This window comes from Microcaecilia unicolor, chromosome 7 (assembly GCF_901765095.1).
Source record: "Microcaecilia unicolor chromosome 7, aMicUni1.1, whole genome shotgun sequence".
Classification (NCBI taxonomy): Eukaryota; Metazoa; Chordata; class Amphibia; order Gymnophiona; family Siphonopidae; genus Microcaecilia; species Microcaecilia unicolor.
The window spans coordinates 36,274,364-36,300,821 of record NC_044037.1 but is presented as its reverse complement, the minus strand read 5'-3'; positions in this window follow the sequence as shown (position 1 = coordinate 36,300,821).

Below are 26,458 nucleotides of genomic sequence, written 5' to 3'. Positions count from 1 at the left end.
TAAATCCTGGCATGTAGATTTAGGCGCAGAGGGCCATATTCTATAACTATATGCGTAAATTTTATAACACCCACAGAATGCCTATTTCCCCATCTAGGTACCCGGTCAAAATAGCCCACACAAAAAAGCCACGACAAAAAGATCCAAACAAAAAATAGCCCCTGGCAAATCAGCCCCTGACAAAAGAGCCTGCCCACAATTTGGCCTCTGACATATGAGCCCCCCAACAAAAGGGTCCCGCGCTCGAGTATTTTACCTGTTCTGCTCCTGTTCCTGCTTCTGCAACTGTGTGTCTTTCTGAGTCCTACTGCTACTTTGAGCCATGGTATGTCTCCCCTTTGCTACCTCAGTTTCAGTGCTCACTATTCGGAATCTCTCCCTCTTCCTTCTGCCTGCTTTGAGTTTCTGTATCTCACCCCCCCCCCCCCCCCCCAGTGATTCTCCAACATTCCTGTGGTCTGCCAGCAGCACCAACAAGGAAAACAAGCTGCTTTGGCCAGCCCCGGAAGTGTTCCCTCTATTGTGTCTCACCTCATCTGATACAACTTCCTATGTCAATGTAGACAGGACACAACAGAGAGAATGCTTCTGGGGCCAGCTGAAGCAGCTTGTTGATGCTGCTGGTGACCCACAGGAATGTTAGAGGATTGCCAGAGGGGGGAAGGTCAAGGGAGATATCAGACTGCGGAGGGTCGGCAGGAGGAAGAGGGAGACATGTTGGACTATGTTGGGAGGTAGGTTGGAAGGAAGGAAGGGTAAGAGATGCAATTCCAGATCATGAGATGAGGAAAAAGGGAGAGAGATGCCAGAATGCAGGAAAGAGGGAAATAGGACAGAGATGACAAAACATGGGAGTGGGGAGAGAAAAATGCTGCACTGGAGAGGGAGTTGAATGAAAAGAGAGCTCAGAAGGCTATCATTGATCTCTGGAAGGCTAGAAAGCTGGTTAGATTAGATGAGACAAAGAAAATATATTGAACAGATTGATACTTGATTGTAAAAAGAATAACACTCCAAGCTGTACAACTGCAGGCGTAACTGCTTCCTTCTGTGCTCCTTTACTAAGCAGATCTAAAATGGTCCCATTTTCCATCCTATTAATGGCTATGCACTAATTTCCCCATTAGGGCATGGTTATTAGCTCGTGAGCACTTTCTGACACCTATTTTCTAGGTGGTAAGAGCCTGGTGATATAACTTTGTTAACCACTTACCCTGGATTCTATATAGCATGCCTAGATATCCGTGCCAAACTCCAATTATCGACGAAAACCGAGGTTTCACTGTATATAGCAAACAGAATCTATGGACAGTAGATCTGCAACATTTTCAGTTGGGACTGGAGGCAGCAGTTATTACTGGGGATAGTGGGGAAGCAGAAATAAGGACCAGTTACAGGGATTTCAAGAACTTGACTGTCAAGATTGATGGTCTTCCCAGCTTACAGGCACTGATGATTGTAAAGAAAACACAGTCTTGCTGTCTACACCAAATTTTGGGGGACACACCAGTGTGTCCCGACACACTGATTGAGAACATTTAGCACCTAAAGGATAGCACAGCTTATTACATTGGGTCTATATGACCCTACTCCTCTCAATGGTGTGCTCCTACGGAGATAAAGGCATTCTCATTATATGACAAGAACAATGCATGTGGCAATACTTTCTTGACTCTCTGCTTCTCTCAAAGAATGCAGCTTGCATGAGAATCTCATTCTTTTGCTTTTCTGAATATGTTCCTTAGACACAGCCCTAATTCCCACATAACCTTCCTTGTTGACCTAGAAAATATCTTGTGCATAATAAATGAAAGATTTCTATTTTGCTCTATTTATCCTGGTTTTCTTACTAAACATAATAGAGTTGAAAAGACAAACTGTTTCTGAACATATGTGAATGAAACGCTCTTATGACTCATGTACAGACAAGTGTTCTGAGCATTTTATTCTTAGGGCTATGTTTACTAAGGGCCCTTTTACTAAGCTGTGGTAAGCAATGATGTGTGCTCACCACAATAAGTATGGCATACAGTGGGGTGTGCTGAGGCATCCCGCGGTAATTTTTCTATGTGCATACACTACCCACATGTTAAACAATAAAATTTATTTTTTGGAATAGGGGGTGTGTCTTGGGGTGGAGAGTAGGCACGTCTCTGTAAATCAGTTAGCACCTCGGAATTGCTGCATGCTAACTAGTTAGCACTGGTTTAGTGCATGAGTTCCTACTGCCTACAAAATAGGTGGTGGTAGGGGCTCAAGCGCTAAATGCCACATTCTAATGGCATGTGGTCGTTAGTGCCTAAGGGTAGGGTTAAATGGCCATTTTTCTCAATGCAGGCGGGTGAATAGTGGAGTGCCACAGGGATTTGTACTGGGACCGGTGCTATTTAGCATATTTATAAATGATCTGGAAATCAGAATGACAAGTGAGGTGATTACCTTTGCAGATGACGAGAAACTATTCAAAGTTGTTGAAACACATGCGGATTTTGAAAAATTGCAGGAAGACCTTGGGGTGCTGGAAGACTGGGCATCCAAATGGCAGATGAAATTTAATGTAGAGAAATGCAAAGTGATGCACATTGGGAAGAATAATCCGAATCATAGTTACCTGCTGCTAGGGTTCACCTTAGGAGTCAGCGCTCAAGAAAAAGATTTAGGTGTCATTGTAGAGGAGTGGCCTAGTGGTTAGGGTGGTGGACATTGGTCCTGAGGAACTGAGTTTGATTCCCACTTCAGGCACAGGCAGCTCCTTGTGACTCTGGGCAAGTCACTTAACCCTCCATTGCCCCAGGTACAAATAAGTACCTGTTTACAATATGTAAGCCGCATTGAGCCTGCCATGAGTGGGAAAGTGTGGGGTACAAATGTAACAAAAATAAAATAAATCTTCTGGCCAGTGTGTGGCAGAAGTCAAAAAAGCAAACAGGATGATAGGAATTATTAGGAAAGGGATGCAAAATAAGATGGAGAATAGTATAATGCCTCTGTATCGCTCCACAGTGCGACCTCACCTTGAGTATTGCATTCAATTCTGGTCGCCATATCTCAAAAAAGATATATCAGAATAAGAAAAGGTTCAAAGAAGAGTGAACAAAATAATAAAGGAGATGGAACTCCTCCCATATGTGGAAAAAAAGTTAGGATTCTTCAGCTTGGAAAAGAGACATCTGAGGAGGGATATGGCTGAGCTCTATAAAATCCTCTCTGGTGTAAAACGGGTAGAAGTGAATTGATTTTTCACTCTTTCAAAAAGTACAAAGACCAGGGGACACTCAATGAAATTACATGGAAATACTTTTAAAACACATGATTTTTTTTTTTCACTAGTTAAGCTCTAGAACTCACTGCCAGCAGATATGGTAATAGCGATTAGCATATCTGGGTTAAAAAAAGGTTTGGACAAGTTCCTGAAGGAAAAGTCCATAGTCTGCTATTGAGATGGACATGGGGAAGTCACTGCTTGCCTTGGGATTGGTAGTATGGAATGTTGCTACTAATTGGGTTTCTGCCAGGTACTTTTGGCTTGGGTTGGCCACTGTTGGAAGCAGGATACTGGGCTAGATGGACCATTGCTCTGACCCAGAATGTCTATTCTTATGTTCTTATGTGGCCATTAATGGAAAATTCTGAAAATTGACCATTTCACCCCTGCGGAAAAAAAATATCAGTATCAATAACATACTTATATACCACAGAATCCAGAGCAATCGGTTCTGTGTGGTGTACAAAAGCAAATTAAAAATATAATATAACAAGAAAATGACCTTAGCACACGGGAAACATCTAAATAAGGACGCACTAAGGCCGCAGCTTAGTAAAAGGGCTCCTAAATGGTAGCATGTGTTAAATCATCATGTGCTAACTGCTGCCACACCCATGCAGAGAGTGCATGTGACCTCCAATAGTGTGCTCTAACATTTATTAAACATGGTGAGCAGTCTAGGCTAAGATGCAGTATGCTTGGAACATACTTAGGAAATTTCTTCAATCTAATTCTAAAAGTCGTTAACTAGAGATGGGCCACATCTTTGAAACAAGTTCACAATAATTACCAAACCTGAATTATTGTCACTGGTTCATTAACTCAGCCTTTCAGTCTTCAGTTGTTTTTATCTTTTAGAAAAAAATAAAATCCTAACCTGGCCTGACAAATCACTTTGGATATTTGAAAAATCAAAAATGCAATCTGATATATCAACTTTAGAAGACCGAAGTACGGTTTTCAGATCTATTTTTCAGATCAAATTTTATAAAGCTTAGGCAGCAAAGGGATGCTTAGACATTGGATATGAATCCAATTTGCATACCAGTGAAGGTGATTTCCATGCGGGGGCAAACATCCATAAGACAAAAACAATCCCAACACTTACCTTGTGATATCTTTCTTCAATCTTTATTCAACATTTACCAACCGACTGACGTAGGCCATGTTTTGGAACTGCATCAGGGACGGTCCTAGAACACATAATCAAAGTTCTTAATCCTTAAAAAATATCACATTACTCATCGTAATATACATACAAAATATAAAATCACTCAAAATTACTCACTTCATATGATGAAGATTGAAGAAAGATATCATAAGATACGCATTGGGATTGTTTTGTTCTTATGTACATTGCATATGAGCATGTACGATGTGGTTATGCATTGACATTTTATAAAGACTGTGAGTATACAGTACACAGAAAAACGTGTCCTGGGTAGAAATGGGTATGGACTGTAAACATCTTGAAACCCTTGGCTACTGCATTCAAACTAAAATTCAACAGAGAGAAAACACAGTTTCTGGTATTAACATCGAACCACTGCAATGACAACTTCGCCAAAATCTACATTGAATGGATCATATACCCAATAGAGGATAGTCTGAAAGTGTCACTGCCACCGCCTCACCTTCTGCTGCCGGGACGGGTGCCGGGCTTGGGTCCTGCAAAAGGTCTCAGGCTTTTTTCCAGTGTGTCTGTGTCACAAAATCTATGTTGGTGAAACTACAAGACTGTTGCATGTACACCTGACAGAACTTAAGAGCTGTTTAGAGACAGAGGAGAAAATACCCAATTTTTGAACATTGTTTACAGATGAACCATACGTTTTTGTCGCTACGAGTACATGTTATAGATCATGTGCCTGGAGGGCGAGAGGATCGAGTGAAGGCACTGCTGCAAAGGGAACAATTTTGGATTTTTACTCTAACGCTCCTGTTTACTAAGCCACACTAATAGCTGTCCTGGCGCTAATGCCAACAGAGCCCATTCAAAGTGAATGAGCTCTGCCAGCATTAGTATCGGGATAGCCGCTAACATGGCTTAGTAAACAGACCCCTAAAAGCGGAAGAGCCTCAGGGTCTTAATTTAAAAATCGATCAGAAAAACTTCTTTCAATATGAGGGAATTTATATCCCTTTTAATAAGGGATCCTTTTACTAAGATGCGCTGAAAAATGGCCTGCGGTAGTGCAGACGCATGTTTTGGGTGTGTGCAGAATTATTTTTCAGCACACCTACAAAAAATGCCTTTTTTAAAATTTTTGCTGAAAATGGACGTACGGCTAAATGAAAATTGCTGCGTGTTCATTTTGGGTCTCACATGGTAACCAGGCAGTAATGGTCTACATGCATCAAATGCCATTTGACACATGTAGCTGCCAAGCGCCAGAAAATAAAAAATATTTTTGGGGCGCACATAGCAAATGTGTGCCAAAATTGAAATTACTGCAAAGGCCACATGGTAACCGTGTGATAACTCCAATTTGGCACATGCTGGGCACGCGAAGGCGCCTACGCAACTTAGTAAAAGGGCCCCTGAATTACAGCTGACATTCAGAGGTCTTTTGAGTTCTAAAAATCTTGAAGAAAGGTATTATTTTTGTGTTAAACCTTTTGCGCTAAACAGAAATGATGATATTGGAGTGATTTATTTAAAGACGTGACCCTGCAGCCATGTTGGTAGGATTCGAGTGACATGAAGAATGTTTGTGCTGAAGAAACCTGGCAAGATATTTTTGGGGCGCACATAGCAAATGTGTGCCAAAATTGAAATTACTGCAAGGGCCACATGGTAACCGTGTGATAACTCCAATTTGGCACATGCTGGGCACGCGAAGGCGCCTACGCAACTTAGTAAAAGGGCCCCTGAATTACAGCTGACATTGAGAGGTCTTTTGAGTACTAAAAATCTTGAAGAAAGGTATTATTTTTGTGTTAAACCTTTTGCGCTAAACGGAAATGATGATATTGGAGTGATTTATTTAAAGACGTGACCCCGCAGCCATGTTGGTAGGATTCGAGTGACATGAAGAATGTTTGTGCTGAAGAAACCTGGCAAGATATTATAGACAAAGAAACAAAAGATTTTAGTAGTCTTCTGGATATGCATAAAAAAAATAAATAAAAGTAGTGAGGAGTCAAAGCTGTCCCCAATGTTACATGCTGAGATGACAGGGAGGATGACAATGTTAGCCACAGAAATAGAGACTGGGGGAAGGGGAGAAGAGGGTTTAGGGAGAAAGATAAGAAGCTCTGTCTGCTATTTTCACATGGTACAATGTCAGACAAGCAGGCTGAAGCATAAGCCTTGATTCCTGGTGAAATTTCTGGTATAGAGAGGTAGATCTGGGAGTCATCAGTATAATGATAGTACTGAATGGCATGGGACGAGATCAGAGCACCAAGGAAACAAGTATGGGGAGAAAAAGGAAGAGGTTCCAAGGTATAGCCCTGAAATACTCTGACTAGTGGGTTAGCTGTGGATGATCCACCAGAGCATACACAATCTCCTATATTCCCTGGATCTCAGATGTGCATGTAAACTAATTAGTCAATTAGGCATTATCAATCAATTTTTGCAGTTAATTGGCACTTAATTGGCAGACATTAGGAATTAAGTGCCGCTGAGAGACTTAGCCAGGCCCGGGGCAAGGCCAGCCACGCCCCCCAAGGATCACCGTCCCCACTCCCCAATCGCTACTGCTGTCACCTCCCTCTCCTGCTCCCAGGCTGCTGTCCCCAGTCTCCACCTACCTACCCTCAGCTACCTTCTGTCTGCCATCTGGCCCCCTGCATTTAAATTAAAAAAAATCTCTAAATCGACAGCACAGCGCCACCGTGCAGTGCCTTCTGTGCGAAAGCGGCAGATTGCCTAGTGCGGGCCTTCCCTTACTGTGTCCTGCCCTCACGGAAATAGGAAGTTACATCAGAGGAGGACGGAACACAGTGAGGGAAGGCCTGCCTGAGGCGATCTGCTGCTTTCGCACAGCGCTGTGCTGTGCTGCTGCTTTAGAGATTTTTTTTCAATTCAGGGGGTTGGATGGCAGACAGAAGGGAGCTGAGGGTAGGCAGGTAGAGACTAGGGACTGTGGTGCCGGGGGCCTGGGAGCAGGAGAGGGCGAGAGACCCCGGTATCGTGGAGGCCCGGGGAATTTTGCCCCCCCTGCCCCCCCTCTCGGCGGCCCTGGTACACCTTGTCCTATAACATATGCACCTATATTTCATAGTGTGCATCAGAAAAGAGGAGGGTATGGCCATTGGAGGGGCATTCCCAGGAATTAGGTGCAATATTACAGAATATTTGGAGTTATACACTCAACTACCACTCTAAGCACCATTTTATAAGTATTGCTTAGTGCTAAGCAACCCTTATAGAATTTGCATTTAGCATGGATCTTAACAATGCCTTACCTTTGGTACCACTTACTGAATCTGGTCCTAAAAGTACCCTGGGAGTAATAGGAGGAAAGCCAAGTCATCACAGATTCAGGTACAGTAGATTGGCATCCACATTAGCTGGCACACACTCCTGACAATTCAACCTATAGAAAACCACCTTCATATGACGCAAATTTTCCATTTTTACCCAGTAGTTCTATAGCAAATGGTGGTAAAAGATGTCCTGTGGTGGCATGAGCACGCAGGTTTGCCGTATGTTGAGGCCCTCTTTCGCCTCTGCTGGTAAAAGGTGTTTTTTTTCCAGAAGGAAATGGCTGTGAGCTAAGCCAAGGCTTTGGGACATGGCCATTTCCTGGGGAGCCCTTACCACTTCCTATTTAGGAGGCGGTAGGGACTTCGGTGGTAGCCCAGTGGTAACCAGGCAGTGCGCAGCACTGCCCGATTACTGCCCCTCATGCTAGAAAATACAAAAGTATATTCTTTCACAGTAATTGCTGCACATCGCTTACTTGAAATACCAGCGGGCTCCTGAGCGAGCCTGGCGGAAGGGCTGATTTGGCGCTTGGTGACACGGCAGTAGGGCTACCGCAGCTTTGTAAAAGCTCCCCTAAATGTGCTAAAACAGATTTACATTACAAGATTGCAGTGTGTGTCAGAATTGACCTTCTTTACTGAGTAGTTTCTTTTTGAACATTTGCATAAAGTATCCACACTAAAAGCATGGATGTATTTCGTGCCAGTGGTCAAGTATGGCATATTAATGCACAAAGCATTACAAATGAAAGAAGTTCAAGAATTATTGAAAACTGAAAATGAATACATCCCTCAATGATTATATGTTTACAATTAGTATAATATCTATAATTTTGCTGCAACACATATATTGTATCTAGAGGTATATATATATAAGCTTCCTAGAAATGTTTTGTGAATGCATGTTGTGTTGAAGGTCAGCGGATCCTACTCTTAATATGATAAACTACGATTCACTGACTGAGTGCAGCATGTTCTAGGCCTCCCACGTATGGCATGATGCTTCTTATTCTGATGTTCATTCCTGATCAGCCCACACAGCTAATTAATTACAATCATCTTTAAATTTACAACCTACATTTAGAGAGGTAAGAGGTGGCACATATTAAATTCACCTCCCTCTGAATCAAAGGGGTAGGGGTGAGGTTGAATTGGTTTCAATTTTGTCAGCTCCCCTCATGGTCCAGTCAGTGTTACATGCTGCTGAGGAGGAGAACATTTTCTGCCCCCGGAGTTTTTTTTTTTTTTTTTTTACACAGGACAGCCAAGGCTGAGGAACGTGTGCCAGCAGTTTCCTCAGGCTTCAGGGGAGGGGAATTTGCACACATGCCAAGCACTGCAAAGACACAGCATTTCTTTCTCTATCAAACTGTCAAAATGTATAACCTCAAAGAATCTTGCAGCAAAAAAAGGAAGTTCCAGAGGCATATAGATATATTATCGAACTACAAAATATTAACAATGATTCTTATGAAAGAGGCAAAAAAAACCCTGTATTATTCACAGTGGCATACCAAGGGCAAGATGGTGGAAGCAACAAGGCACACTGGGTGCAGGCAATAAAGAAGTTCCCTTAGCCTGCGCCCGTTCTTCTGTTGGAACGCCTTTCCCACCTCCCATCACTGTTGCTGCTTGACTGGTGGCTGCGGTGGCAAATCAAGCTGGGACTGCATTCTGTATACCCACAGTTGTCGGTTCTGCCCCAGAACAGGAAGTTGATTTCAGAAGAGGCAGGACCAAACAGTCGCAGGTATCCAGAGGGCCCTTTTTACTAAGCGGTGGTAAACCCAAAGGGGGCTTACCACTCATTAACAGGAAGTACTTCCCACCCCTAGCTTACCGTCATATCCAGCACTACCAAAATATACCGCCGGGTTAGTGTGGGAGCCCTTACCGCCACCTCAGTGGGTGGCAGTAAGGACTCCCCCACGAAACGGCTGCCTGACAAGTGCTTTATTTGCTGCATGGCCATTTTCTGCAGGAAAGAGACTTCCCTTTTATCTGCTGTGGTAAAAGGGGGCCTCGGCACGCATGAAAAACACATGCCAATGCCAGCCCAGGCCCCTTTTTGTCGCAGCTTGGTAAAAGGGGCCCTAAGTTTTGTACCTGAGGCAGTGGAGGGTTAAAGTGACTTATCCAAGATCTCAAGGAGCACCAGTGGGATTTGAATCCTGGCTTCTCTGCTGTTCAGATTACTGCTTTACTCATTAACTACAGCTAATACAGCTAATATAGATAGTCAACAGTAAACTAAAGGCTAGCTGAGTTGAAGCTTGGTGGCCACTTGGCAACCTACCAAAAACATTGATTGATACATTATTCTATGGTTACCCGGAAACCATGGATTTCTGTTGCAGTGCTGCTGAACATTATTGCAGGGATTTGGAAGAACTTGCAGTGATTTGCAATATTGTAAAACCAGCAACTGGTTCATAATTATATTGAATATTTTCTGACCATTATTATTATTCATTTAATTTCATGATTACTGGAAATAATTTTGTTGATAAATTGGGGGCACCTATGCACAGTCACAGAGACACCAAGGGTGACCCATCCCAATGCTGGAGATTTACCACAAGTATGATGGAGATTGAAGGCCAATGAGTGAGGTTTTTCTTGTGGGCCTCAGCAGAGGCATAGCTAGGTGGGTCGCCAGGGGGAGCGGCCGCCTCCACAAATGGACTTCTGACAGTGCCGATGCCTATTTTTGATGCAATCTGCTGCCTTTAAAATATGTGCCGGCGCCATTGACAGTCCACTTTCACCTCCCCCCACACCCTCAACCTGGCTACGCTTCTGGGCCTCAGCCATGTCTAAAACCAGTTCTGACAGATGCACATTCCAAAAACTGACATATTCTAATAAATAAATAGAAAATACAATTATTTTTTCTACTTTTGGTGTCTGGTCATTATTTTTCTAATGGTTTTGGTCCCAGTCTCTGGTTTCTGCTTTCCTCTGTCTTTTATTAACTGTCTTGTCAGAGTCTTCTTGTCCATTTAGCAATTCTTGTCTTTCCATGTCCACTATCCATCTTCTCTCTACATCCCTATCTATCCTACCCAGCATCACCCCTATATTCTCCTTGCCCCTATCTTCTTCCCACCATGTTCAGCATCTACTATCTCTGTGTCCCTATTCTTACCCTATCCAACATAACTTTTCTGTGCCCCTAGGTCCCTCCCCCCCATGTGCCAACCCCCCACCCCCAGGGGTCCAGCAAGTGCTCCTCTCTCTGTCCTTGCTTCTGTTCTGTCTCCACTTTGCAGGTCCAGCATCTCCCCTTCTTCCTTCTTTCTCCACAGATCCTGACATCTCTTCTTCTCCCCCCTCTCCACACGATTTTGGCATTTCCCCCACTATCTTGGCTTCTCTTCTTCTCCCCCCCCCCCCACCACCATCTTGGCATCTCTTCTTCTCTCCTTCCCCCTTCCCCACCAACAATATCTTAACATCCTTTCTTTTCTCCTCCCCCAACTCTCTCAGCCTTTTCTTCTATCCACGTGCAGCATTTCCCCCCTCTCCCTTCCCTCCTATCCATGTGCAGAATTTCCCCATTCCTTTCCCTTCCATCCAAATGCAGTTTTCCCACCCCTTTCAAGTTCAGCATTCCCACCCCTTTCCTCTTGCATGTCTGTCTACTTCTGTTGGTCCATCTTTCCCCCTCTCATTCCTCCATTTCCCATGGACCAACATCCCTCTCTCTCCCCAGTACACTCCCATAGGCCAGCATCTCCTTTCCCCCCAATGTTCCCACCCTGTAGTCTGGAATTCCCCCTTGTAGTCCAGTATCTTTCCCTCTACCCTCAAGGGGTCCATAGACATCAACTCTGTGGGTGCTTGAGCACCCCCAATATTGAGCAAATCTTTGTGTCCAGGGATGGGTAGTTTCCATAGGGTTTAGCACCCCTAATTATTTTAAAAAGTTGGCTATTATGCACAGGCCCAATATGTCCCCCCTCCCCTGCATATTCTGCATCTTTCCTGCCCTCTCCCCCTTCCTAGTAGATCCAGTGCCTCAGTCTCTCTTTCCATCTAACCATTCCATACTGGTCCAACACTTTCTCCTCTTCCACCTCTCCCCTCCCTTCCCTCAGCCTTGTTGGGAGAGTGTAAGTGGGGTCTGGGCCATGCCAGGAAAGGAGATTGGGGTGAGAGTTATGAGAGGGGAGGGATCGGACGGGCTGGGTAGCTTTGTAATGTTAATTGGGTGCCAGCCGATATTCACTCAGGGTCCACATAACTCTCTCATGCAGGTCTTGGCTGAATGTTGGCTGCGACCTGCATAAGCTCCAGCATCTACTACATTTTCTGTTAGCTCTGGATATTCAGTGCTTGTGCCTGGACATGGCCCATAACTGAATATTTAAGACTAATTCTGCACAAGCAGTCAGTGTTTAAAAATATGCTGAGCCCCGCAGGCTCAATATCATCAGGTGTATCTTTAATTCCTGCAGCTACAGTTGCCTGCATATGAAAATGTTGAGACTGGATCTGACTCATTGCTCCTTACATCTTTTCTAGACTTAACTCATGATCCTGAAATGTATTAACAGTTTCCTGAAAAAAAAAAGTAATTAATTGAGTCAACACATCTTGAAGAAGTAAGTCGGTATTGTTCAGCAAAACTTCAATTATGTTTCAATGATATTTCTCTCTTGTCATCTTCCAAGTCCAAAGACTCAATAGCACCATGAAAAGATAGACCCAAAACCTTTTGTAAAAGCATTGCTGAAATTATTTTTTTTACTTCTATCTTATGCTTTTAGCAAAGGCCCCATTTTATGCAAAGATACCTAGTTACTAATAACTGGGGTTGCTACTACTACTACTTATCATTTCTATAGTGCTACTAGATGTACGCAGCGCTGTACACTTGAACATGAAGAGACAGTCCCTGCTCAGCAGAGCTTACAATCTAATTAGGACAGACAAACAGGACAAATAAGAGATAAGGAATTACTAAGATGGGGATGATAAAATAAGCGTACTGAACAAGTGAGTAATGGTTAGGAGTTAAAAGCAACATCAAAAAGGTGGGCTTTTAGCCTAGGTTGGAAGACGGCCAGAGATGGAGCTTGACGGACCGGCTCAGGAAGTTTATTCCAGGCATATGGTGCAGCAAGATAAAAGGAATGGAGTCTGTAGTTAGCATTGGAGGAGAAGGGTGCAGAGAGATTTACCCAGTGAACGGAGTTCCCGGGGAGGAGTGTAGGGATAGATGAGAGTGGAGAGGTACTGAGGAGCTGCAGAGTGAATGCACTTATAAGTAAAAAAACAGGAGTTTGAACTGTATGCAGAAATGGATAGGGAGCCAGTGAAGTGACTTGAGAGGGCTAATGTGAGCATAGCGACACTGGCAGAATATAAGTCAAGCAGCCGAATTTTGAACAGATTGAAGAGGAGAGAGAGATGGCTAAGTGGGAGACCTGTGAGAAGCAAGTGCAATAGTCTAAGCGAGAGGTGATAAGAGTGTGGATAAGGGTTCTGGTAATGTGCTCAGAAAGGAAAGGGCAAATTTTGGTGATATTATAGAGAAAGAAATGACAGGTTTTAGCAGTCTGCTGAATATGTTCAGAGAAGGAGAGAGAGGAGTTGAAGATGACCCCAAGGTTACGAGCTGATGAGACAGGGAGGATGAGAGTGTTATACACAGAAATAGAGAATGGGGGAAGAAAACAGAAAAATAATACATCTCATCAGTAACCCACATTGATTACTTCCCCCCTAAACAGACAGAAGTCACTTAAGCCTGATGGGAACCCTCTGAGGTTACCTAATTTATTAGAGTTCCAGCTTCATATTTAGGATATTTCCAGGAGAGGGATGGTGAATCCTCTCAGTAGGATTAATGAAGCCCCCAATCTGGAGGAAGACTGAGAAGAAATGTCTGCATGAGACAAAACACTCACCAGAGGCCATGGCATAATTTGTTTATCCATAGATCCGTTTACTAGAGCAGCAGCCTCAGACACAGCACAGGTCTTAACTTTCCACTTGCCCATTACCAATAATGGAACAAAGATTAAACCTAAGAAGTGGCAACCCCTTTCAAAGTGCCCAAGTTGGCTCCAGAGGGGCACCAAAGAAGAGCATTCTCCTTTGCTTTTGTGTGACTTGGGTCATATGCCCCATGGCTATATCCTCAGGGAGACGTCCTTTAAAGTGGCAGATGATGTCGCATAAGAGGTGGGACCTCTGTGCAGTACAATTCCCCTAACCACCATAACATTAATGTGGCTCCCCCCGCCCCCACCTCACAATGCCCACCTTCAACTCCAGCAGTCAGTGTATTCAACAGACACTCCAGGAATCCATGGGGAGATTTCCTTCAAGGTGGCAGATGATAACATCATATCAGAAGCAGAACTTCATTCCGGTACTTCTGTCCTCCACCACTATCGCACCAGGTACTCCTGATGGTTCTCTACATCTCATACTGCCAACCTTTAATTCCAGCAAACCCCAAAATATAAAAGTATGAAAACATGCAATGATAGTTATTAAGAGTCTGTGGATCTGCCAGGACCTGCTGTTCTGCCTGATTACAGTTGCTCTATTTCACCCTAATAAGCTGATGTCCTAGGTTATTGTTCACCTAATATTAAGCCAGTCTTGTTCCAAACATATAAAGACTCCATTATTGGTCTCATAGCATTTATATGGATTACATCATACTGGCAGTGTTTTACTTTTGACTCTGTTTGGATCCTGTTATATAATACATGTAAGGATGAACAGGATTGCAGGTGTATTTACTGATATGTTACAGCAACTGTTTTTCAAGTTTACATGTGCGCAAAAAGAATGACATCAGCTTGGCATTTTCCACATGTAAGTGCTAAAAGTTTACATATAGAAATATTCTGCAGCTTCTATGTAGAATTGTCATCACTTAGATGTATAACTGCTCTAATTAAGTAGGGGGCCCACAGTTTATTTTTTTATTTACATATTTTTTGGTGATAAGGCAAAAATAAAGGACAGGAGATCAAGAAAATTACTCCTTTAATCCCTAATCTAAAGCCTTGGAGGAAATAAGCACTTTTTAACATCTTTATGTGTCTGTAAGCTGGTTTTAACATAGACATATATTTCTTTTGTAAGATGGGGACTACATGAGTCAATATTTCGCCTACTCATGGCACGCTTAAACCACACCCCAGCATACCCCCTTAAAATGTCTGTGGCCAAGTGATTGCTTGTAAACAGGGCCTTTTTGAAATCACTATTGCACTTGCAATCAATTTTTCCTGCCCACAGAAACCAATCATTTAGCTCACTCATGGATATAGAACCCACCATCTGCACACCAAGAGCATCACCACTAGAGCCACAGACACCAACAGGTAAGCAGACAGAGCAGCAATTGAGAAAGGAATGAGGGAAGACACAGAAACAGCAAATCTCCATGTACACAGTCTGCTTTGGTTCATAATATTACTCCTACGGAGGGCAATTTCCAAAAGTCGCTTATCGAAGGAAATAGTTATTTGAAACTTACTGTACGTATCCTCTCTTCACGTAAAAGGACATGTTGATTGTTCCTTGAGTATATGACTGTCAGGTTGTATTGTTCTGCTTTGACTGACATCCTTTGCCATCCCTCAGAGTAGGGGTTTTCAACCCAGTCTTCAGGGCAAGCCCAGCTAGTCTGAGTTTTCAGGCTATCCCCATTGGATAGCTTGAAAACCCCAACTGGCTTGGTGTGTGTGCCTCGAGGACTGGGCTGAAAAACCCTGTCTCAGAGGCCGCAACTCCAAAAGATTGTGTGGTATGTCTAATGGGAAGTTGGCTTGATTTCAACTATTGTAATACAGTTGCAGCAATACCTAAGTTGGCAAGCCATGATATTATAATAATCAAAGCCACAGAGCATATTACATCTAAACTATAAAGTGATAAAATTTGCTATAGTGCGTAAGATGGAAACCAGATTGGAATGGGTGAAGAATAATATCAACATCTTATAATTGATTACAAAAACACTTTCATTCACCTTCTATAAAAAGTAGAGAGATGGTTGGTTGCGTTAGAAGAGTCTAAGCTGTGCTTTTTGTTTTTGATTTAGATCAGGTCTAATACCCACAAGCTTTAGCTGAGTCAGTAAACAGTTCTGTTGTGGGAAATAATGAGGTGAAACTAAGGAAACATGAGCTCTCTCCCACTTTCTCTACTAAAAAGGCAACTGAGATGACACCTCCATGCATGGATAATTTATTATGAGAAAACTAAGAAACAAATCATAGCTTAGGCAATGAGATATAAAACTGTTCTCATTTACAGTTCAGATGCAAAGATATTTTGTTACACATAACTAAAATCTTGATTTATATAGATAAGGAATAAAGTAAAACACTGGGACCAAAGTATCAGTCTGTTCCCTCCAATACATTACAACTAAATCACTTTGGCTATCTAACCCCTCTAGGAGTATAAATTAAAACACTCTCCAACCTGTTAGTGACTTATGGGAGTCTGACTCCTGATTCAGGCCTCTCCAAAACTAGAACAGCTCTCCTCCCACAGACTATAAGCTTCCTCCAGTAAAATAATGAGTCATATGTAGCCAGTGCATTTTTTCTAGTGAAAAAGGTGCCGGTACTCAAATGACAGGTCACCTTTCAGTTGTGGGGTGATCACTGAGGGACCCACCCCACAATAGCCAGGCCCCCTGCCACCAGTCACAGAATCTATGACAAGGCAGAATTGGTGTGTAGAGCCTGAGCTCTTTCATTAAACTTGGGGACCATGGGTCAATTTTAGCAGACAATGGAAATGGAACCAGTACTCAGTACCCCCAAGTACCCCCTCAAGAAAATCCCTGTAAGTAGCTAACAACTTGGCTACCGAGGTGAACAGCGTAGTAGTAAAAAGAATGCCAAGATCTGACAAAGTCCATTTCTCTTCAGGGTGCCACCTAGAAGAGGGGCAAGGGCAGCAGTGCTACTAGTACTACTTTTGAGGGCAATTTTGAAAGGACTTTTTTGCATATAAACTCTTTGAATATTGTTGCCCCTCTAAGTGGAGAAAGGTGTGCATTATCCACAGAATGCATACCTTTTTCCTTGTGGGGGAAAAGCAGTGCTGATGAGGACAAGCTAAGAGCAAGTCAGGAGAAATATGCAGAAGAATTATATTCTGTATTTGCACAACCACCACAGGATTTTCAAAGGGGAATTCAGCTGACAATTGCAGCCCTCTCTATTGTTGACATCAGAAGGTTCTTTTACATGAAAACTGCTTTGATACTCACATGAAGAGCATTATATCGAGTAAGAAACAGAAATGAAAATTGCATTTCACCTTGAAAATTAGCTTGCAGGCACATACAGTATAATATATTGCTGGATCAATCTAGAATTGCCAGTTGGATCAAGATTGCATGCGAGTTTTATCTAGTTATGAGTTTACCCCATTGTATGCATTGACTAAGGGGTCCTTTTACGAAACTGTGGTAAAAGGGGGTCCTCGACATGCATCAAAAACACTCTCCGAGACCCCTTTTTACCGCTGCAGGTAAAAGGCAGGTTTCCCTTTTCTTAAAGAAATGGCCGTGCGGCAAGTGAACCACTTGCTGCACAGCTATTTCGGAGGGCAGCACTCACCACCAGGGGCAGAGCCAGAAAATAGATTTTGGGTGGGCCTAGGCAAGAACTGGGTGGGCACCAAGTGTTCTCCCTCCTCCACCCCAACCAAAAAAATATCTCAGCTGGTGAGAAAATGCTTCTTTCCATCTTGGCAGTCTGAAGCAGGCATGCGCTGAAAACTGAGAATGTGCAGGTGCCGGTAACGTGGAGACTAGCATTTTTCTTACCATCAGGGGGAAGTCTTCAGCTGGTAGAGCTTGGGATCTCCACCAGCTACCACTAAATATGTGCTACTGTTGGGTGGGCCTGAGCCCTAATTGGATGGGCCTTGGCCCACCAAGGCCCACCTGTGGCTACGCCACTGCTTACCACCACCCAAAGAGGAGGCGGTAAGGGCTCCCGAGCTAACCCGGCGGTAACCGGGCCGTGTGCAGCACTGCCCGATTACCGCCGGTACACACCGGCACTACAAAAAATTGAAATATTTTTTACAGCACCAGAAATGGTGTGAACTAGGGGAGGGAGCTACTGCCGGGCTGCTGTGGTAGCCTGGAGGACACATTAGGCTTTACCTTTCTTAAGGAATGCAATAGAGAAACAGGTCCCTGCATGCTATCTAGCAAACCCTACCAGACTAATCAGGCACTAATTGGCAATCCTACTGCAAGCCATGTGGACTACCTAACACTACCCTTGCTATACTACTTAATATTTTTATAGTGCAACTGGATATACTAGTATATAAAGGGAAAATTTTATAACTGAATTCCAAAAGCCTAGATGCAGCACACTAATGCTAATTCTGTAGCAACATCTGGGCATCTAGATTCTGTTATAGAATACTAGCATAAGTTAGCATCTACCCACCCCTATTTAGGCATGCCCACTTACACCATGTCAATAGCAAGTATAAATTTGTGCCACTAAGGGGTCCTTTTATTAAGGTGCGCTGAAAAATGGCTTGCAGTAGTGTAGGCATGGGTTTTGGGCACGCGCCTGCAAAAAAAGGCCTTTTTTATTTTTGCTGAAAATGGTCATGGGCAAAATCAAAATTGCTGCGTGTCCATTTTGGGTCTGTGACCTTACCACCAGCCATTGACCTAGAAGTAAAGTCTCACGCAGTATCCAGGCGGTAATGACCTACGTGCGTCAAATGCCACTTGGCGTGCGTCCAATACGTGCAGCTAAAAATAAAATATTTTTTTGGCTGTGCATATTGGACCCACACCAAAAATGAAATTATCGCAAGAGCCATGCGGTATCTGGGCGGTAACTCCATTTTGGCACACGATGGGAGCGCGTAGATGCTTACGCGGCTTAGTAAAAGGGCCCCTAAATGTAGAAATTTACTGCATAACTTACAATATTCCCCTCCTATGTCCCTCCCATGCCCCTCCCATGCTCCATCTATATGCACACTACCTTTCATTTCCACACTAGGTGAGTGCATGCATCAGTTATAGAATACCACTCATCGCCCAACTTGTGCTTGCACACATAAGTGTACTTATACGTGTGTAAGCACTATTAGTCTACAACTGTATCGCACAAATTGCACTTACAGTACATTTAAGCACTAATGTTATAGAATGAGGGGGGATACGGGATGGTCCTTGCTCCTTGGAACTTAAAATGTAGTTGAAACACATGATCATGACAATACACTTACACCCAAATTCTATATATTGCACCTTAATTTCTGCACAGAAATTGAAGCGTATTCTAGGCCAATGTGCATAAATTAGTTGGTTAACTAGCTAATCAGTGCTGTTAAATGGATGTTAACAAGCAATTATCAGCACCAATTGGCATTAATTAGGATTTACATGCACAACTCACTAAGGTCCCTGTTTACTAAGCTGCACTGTAGGTGCGCTAACATTTTAGTGTGAGCTAAAAATTAGCACACGCTAATGATAGAAACACGGCTTAGTAAATAGGACCCTTTAAGTGTATTCTGTAACGTGGTGCACATAAATTTCAAGCTGCATAGTAAGAAAGGGGGCATGGTTATGGGCATGGAATGGGTGGGTTATGGATATTTGTAAAATCTATGCACCTTATTATAGAATGCATCCGCTCTGCATCTAATTTAAATCTCAGGACTTATGCCAAGTAAAACATGGTCTAAATCGATGAGACCAAATTTGGTCACATAGAGGGGAATAATCGAACGTCGCCGGTGATCTATTTTAGCGGCGGCGCAACAGCTGGCCGGAACCGTATTTTCAAAAAAGATGGCCGGCCATCTTTTTTTTTTATAATACGGTGTGGGCCGGCGAAATGCCTTGGATTTCGCCGGGTTTGAGATCGCCAGTTTTGTTTTTCCGCGATAATGGAAAAAACTGCCAGCGATCTCAAACCCGGCGAAAGCTAAGGCATTTGGCCGTGGGAGGAGCCAGCATTTGTAGTGCAATGGTCCCCCTCACATGCCAGGACACCAACCGGGCACCCTAGGGGGCACTTCAAACATCTTTTATAAACAACCAAATTAGCTTCCAGGTGCATAGCACCCTTCCCTTGTGTGCTGAGTCCCCCAAATCCCCCCCCCCCAAAACCCACTGCCCACAAGTGTGCACCATTACCCTAGCCATAAGGGCTGAAGGGGGCACCTACATGTGGGTACAGTGGGTTTGGGGGGGTTTTGGAGGGTTCAACATTACCCACCACAAGTGGAACAGGTAGGGGGGGATGGGCCTGGCTCTCCCTTTCTGCAGTCCACTGCAACCAACAACAACTGTTCCAGGGACCTGCATACTGCTGTCAGGGTGCTGGGTATGACATTTGAGGCTGGCATACAGGCTGGCAAAAAAGGTTTGTATTTTAATAATTTTAGTGTGGGAGGGGGTTGGCGACCACTGGGGGAGTAAGGGGAGGTCATCCCCCATTCCCTCCGGTGGTCATCTGGTCAGTTGGGGCACCTTTTTGAGGCTTGGTAGTGAAAATAAAAGGACCAAGTAAACCCGGCGAAATACTGCTTATCGCCGGGTTTTATTTTTCCATTATCCGCGAAAGCCGGCCATCTGGTAGCCATGCCCAAGCCTGCCCATGTCCCGCCTTCACTTCGCCGCCAACACGCCCCTTTGAACTTTCACCGGCGAGGCGAAGGGAAAGTGGCGAAGCTATCACAAATGTAGCTTTCGATTATATGCTTTTCGCCGCTTTTGCGAAATCGCCAGCCATATCCCGATTTGTGTCGGGAAATAGCCGGCGATTACTTTCGATTATAAGCTGGATAGAGAGGCACTCAGCATATTCTATATACCCCCTAGAAATTTAAGCCTATTCTATAAAATGTAGTCATACTTTAGAGAATACGCCTAGGCGTATTTTTTTTACTGCATGGATTTTTCAAGTGCCATGTATAGAATCTAGCCCTTAGGAGACAATTTTCAATAGGTCCAGTGGCTTGCAAGTCTGTGGGTACTTTTGTAACCATAACTCTGCAAATAATTTTTTAAACTCCTTGGGGAATTTCCTTTTTGAAAACATGACTAGCAAGGTCCATAGATTTTTAAAAAAAGCACCTGTGGGCTTTTTGTCTATGAAGTGTGTAGGGTGTGTCCACAAGACAAAATATACATATGGGTTTGAAAATTAATATGCCTTCAGTTAGATGACTTTCCTCTCCCCAGAATACCTCTTTCTCTTGGCTATAAATATACATATTATTTTACAGTGTGGGGTAGATTCAAGAGAGAGAACCTAACTTTAGGTGTCAGGATGATGCATGTTAAATATTAATTCTGTAATGGGCAAAGGGGATGAGATTTGATATACCGCCTTTCTGTGCTTGCAATCAAAGCAGTTTATATGTTATATACAGGTACTTATTTCGTACCTGGGGCAATAGAGGGTCAGATTACTTGCCCAGATTCATAGGGTGCTGCATTAAGAATTGAGCCCAGTTCCCCTGATTCTTGGGCCACTGAACTAACCATTAGGCTACTCCTCCACTATAACGGCAACTCTGGGTGGAAATGCCATAATAGAATAGTCCACAGTTTCATGCCTAACTTTAGGCACACGCACTTATGCCTTGTCAAAGGCTGTGTAAGTGTTCTCTCACTCCCAACTGTTGACAGATATGTAACCCCTAGTATTCTACAACTTGCACATGTAACTCCTATGCACACCCCTGACCCTTTGGGATCAGCACCCAAAGAAAAAGATCTAGGTGTCATCGTAGATATTACGCTGAAATATTCTGCTCAGTTTATGGTGATGGCCAAAAAAGCAAACAGGATGCTAGGAATTATTAGGTAAGGGATGGTAAATAAGACTGAAAATACTATAATACCTCTGTATCGCTTTATGGTGCGACCTCATCTTGAGTATTACGTTCAGTTCTGGTTGCCATATCTCAACAAAGATATAGCAGAATTAGAAGAGGTTCAAAGAAGAGCAAACAAAATGATAAAGGGGATGGAACTCCTCTCAGTTGTGGAAAGGCTAAAGAGGTCAGAGCTCTTCAGTTTAGAAAAGAGACGGATGAGGGTAGTTATGACTAAGGTCTACAAAATCCTGTGTGGTGTAGAACGAGTAGAAGTGAACTGATTTTTTATTTGTACCAAAAGTATAAAGACTAAGGGACATGCAAGGAATTTTTTCACTCAACGAATAGTTAAGCTCTGGAACACTTTGCTGATGGATGTAGTAACAACAGCATATCTGGGTTTTAAAAGGTTTGGACAAGTTCCTGGAGGAAAAGTCCATTGTCAGCTACTGAGACAGACAAGGGGGAGCAAATGCTTGTGGTAGCATGGAATGTTGCTACTATTTGGGTTTCTACCAGGTACTTGTGACTTGGTTTGGCCAGTGTTGGAAACAGGATACTGGGCTAGATGGACCATTGGTCTGACTCAGTATAGCTATTCTTATGTTCTTATCACCTGCCCATGCCCCTCCTATATCCACCCACCCCTAGAAATTGTGCACAATTGAAATTGCGTGCACAACTTCTAGAATAGTGACTAAAGGCAGCAGCCTAGGAAACTGCTAATTGGTGCCAGTTACCACCAATTACCATCAATATAGGACAATAACTGACTGTTAACTCCAGTTAACAGCCGACTATTAAATTAAATGGTGTGCACAGTGATAAGTGTAAATTGGGTGCTCAAAAGTATAGAATTAGAGTGGGTATGTACTTTCCCCTGTGCTTAGGATGGGTAAGTGTATGTTTAATCACATAAAATCTTTCAAAATTGCCCCTTTAAAAAAAGTTATGAGAAGGTTTAAATCTAGAAGAGTCAGGATTTTAATGTTTAAAACCCTTCTTTCTACCTTTGAACAAAATAAAAGTTCAGCTATTCAAACTTGCTTTCCCTGACAATTTTTTTTGTGCACTGATACATTATTTATTTTGCTAAGTCAGTTTTGATTTTAATGTAAGGAGTCCTGGCCAGGGTGCCGTATAAGAACATAATTAATGTATTTGTATCACAAATGTAGCATGCTGATCTATAACATTAGGTTAATCTCAGTTAAATTTGCATTAATATAAACATGAGCACAGTGTGCATCACTTTTTTTTTTCTTACTAATGGGAACTACCTGAATGAATTGAGAATCAATTCTTACAATAGCTAAACTATTCTAAACCCAGCTGCAGATGAGTCTGTAGCTTAACATGAATATTTTAGCTCATTAGTTGGTAATCCCTTGTACAGATACGTGATCCCTAGTGGTAGTATAGCTAAATTACTGTTTGGGGGTCGCTGGTGCCAGCGAGGACAGGAGCAACTGGGGAATCACTCCTGCTCTGCCCACTTTTAGACCAGAGAGATTTTCAAAGGTAAGCCCAGGAACCTTCAGGATAGTGGGGGAGGTTAGGGTTCAAAACTTGGGAAGGTCTTCCAGTGGGGTTGAATTTACATTTGGGGTTCAACAGTTGTGGGGCTTCAAATCAGGGGTGGGGATGAAGGAGGAGGTCTGTGTTTGAGGATGGAGTGATCTGGGACCAGCTTTTTTTAAATGCTGCCATCTCCTTTAAGATGTGGCCTGGGAGCATTGGGCCATGGTTTTGCAGCCTGATGCTCTCAAGATGATGGAACAACACTGCTTATAGGTGGCTCACAAGCAGGGTCATTCATTTTACATGAGAATCAGCGACCTGTGGTACTGAGATACCATATGTTGGTGATGCTCATAAATCAAGATGTAGAAAAAAGCCATTTTTTACTGCACCTTAATAACTACCACCTCAGTTGTCAAATATGAACTATTTAGTTGTTTCGATGCTGGATCTATAGAATGCAGTTTATCTACCTCTACCTCAAGAAAGAAATGGGAGAATGAAATTCAAATAATTTAAAGATTTTACAGTGATTTGGGGTTTGAATCTACCAATGCGAAACATTGAAGAGCTTCCTGCAGACAGGCGGTAATTCCAAATTGGTGCATGTTGGGTGCGCGTAGGCGCCTACATGGCTTAGTAAAAGGGCCCCTATATTCTCAATAGCCAAGGACTTCTATTATGAGTTTTAAAATCACTGGATCCCGTGCCTATATGAGGGCCAAAAAAGAGGGCATGCAAATGGGAGGGTCATGGGTATTTTGGGGCGGATCAGGGGCGTGGTTTTGAGTTGTGCACATAATTATAGAATATGGGAGCCCCGTGTCTAAATTTAAGAATGCCCACTAATACCAGTATCAATATCAGTTTTACTGGAGGGGGTTCTTTATAACAAATCTTTTATACCTGGCTCCAAATATTCTTTAACAATATTTTTACTAATTTCATGGGGATGTAAGTAATGGATCCATTACTTACATCCCCATGAAATTAGTAAAAATATTGTTAAATTTAACAATGGGCATTTATACCACATTTTCATTGGTGTACATGGCAGCACCTAAATTTATGCATGACCCCTGGATGTTAGGGTTATTCTATAAAATGTGCCTATCTTTAAGCATAGTTTATTGAACAGCGCTTTTTTTTTGCGCCAATTTTTTGGCGTCATATATAGAATCTAGCCCAATATGTGTAAATGTCAACTCTTCCATCACTCAACTCCAAGGCATGGTTCTACATAGGTCACATATAAATATTCATTTTCTTAGCAATGCATATACTTTTAGGCATACAACCCCTGGGGTAATTTTATAAAAAAAAACCTTTTATTTGCATAAAAAGACCTTTACACTTAAAACTCTATTATAAAATTACCCCCTTGGAGAGGTCAACCTTTTCAAATTTTTCTACGGAAGGCCTGACCCAGGATCTTACAATAATCTATATGTTACAATATTAGAAGCAATTACTATTAGTTGAAAGCTGTAATAAAGAGAAGAAACATTTTAAGTTCTTGGGATTAGTAAATACAGCTTCCATACTACTCATCATTGGGTTTATTAGTGAAGAAAAGATGTATGAAAATAACTCCTTTGTGCACCCCTCTCCTCAAGACCCTTCACTGGCTCCCTATCCGTTTTCGCATCCTGTTCAAACTTCTTCTACTAATCTATAAATGTATTCACTCTGCTGCTCCCCAGTATCTCTCCACACTCGTCCTTCCCTACACCCCTTCCCGTGCACTCCGCTCCATGGATAAATCCTTCTTATCTGTTCCCTTCTCCACTACTGCCAACTCCAGACTTCGCGCCTTTTGTCTTGCTGCACCCTACGCCTGGAATAAACTTCCTGAGCCCCTACGTCTTGCCCCATCCTTGGCCACCTTTAAATCTAGACTGAAAGCCCACCTCTTTAACATTGCTTTTGACTCGTAACCACTTGTAACCACTCGCCTCCACCTACCTTCCTCTCTTCCTTCCCGTTCACATTAATTGATTTGATTTGCTTACTTTATTTATTTTTTGTCTATTAGATTGTAAGCTCTTTGAGCAGGGACTGTCTTTCTTCTATGTTTATGCAGCGCTGCGTATGCTTTGTAGCGCTATACAAATGCTAAATAGTAGTAGTAGTAGTAGTAGTAGTAGCATGGAATGGATTGGTGTAGTTCTGCTTGAATATCTAAACTGCTGAAGGAGATGTGGCCTCAACAGAGCACAGTTCCTGTTGGATAACTCTGTCAAAGTCTACGGCAGGATCCTCTGCCAGTTGTTGCTCTCTGGTTGTTAATTCCTGCAGTTGCCTTGGCAGAACATTTTTTAAATTGAGCTTTGACACCGGCCTCCCATGCCAGCTGTGCTAATTGTTCTTCTGTCCAGATAGTAGCTGACAGAGGCTATAAAAAAAAGAACAATGTATTCATTTTGAAAGCTATGCATTTACATTAGGTTCCCATGACAGCTGTTGTAGCCATTCTCCTTTCCTAATTCTTGAGATAAAAAAAAAACCAACTATTTTATTAGTTTTCTAAAGCAGGTTCAAAGGAAGACTCTACAGCCTGCGAGGTCTGTTCAGCTAACCATTTCTAATGGTATTTTCTTATAACAAATCAAGAAAGCAATGAAGATACACTTTAAAATATTAAAACAAAATTCTTTGTAGGGAAAAAAAAGGTTAAAGTGTGTGACAGAATGCAGGAAAAAACCTATTAATAGAACAAAGTCTTTAAGAAAAATTTTAAAAACATAGATGGATCCAGAAAAGTTGTTTTTTTCATTTAAAACAACAACAACAAAACACAATGCAACACTATGAGGGTAACTTTTTAACCATCTTTGTGTGTAAAACGTTAATTTGATACATGTACATGATTTCTCTGATAATTAGGCCATGCCTGAAAGACATGGAAGGCAGCAGATACTTGTAAAGTTGGCATGTCCAGTGATGAAATTTGTATGGAATTTGGGCAGAGTCACAATACAAGCATATATTTTTAAAATGCAAATCTTCTTGCATATTTCATGCTTATATATATATATATATATATATATATATATATATATATATATATATATATATATATAGAGAGAGAGAGAGAGAGAGAGAGAGAGAGAGAGAGAGAGAGAGAGAGATCCGCTGAAGAACAGATGTAATGTGTACACATTGCTTTTAGGAGTGATTTCTGCATAAGTGCCTATGAGGAGAAGTTTTCAACATGGACTATGGTTAAGGCATGTTATTTTACCACTAAACACTAAGGGCCCTGAATAATAAGCCACGCTGTAGGAGCACAAATGTTTTAGCACATGCTAAAAATTAATGCACACTAATGATAGAGACACATATAGCTCAGAACTGGCATTAGAG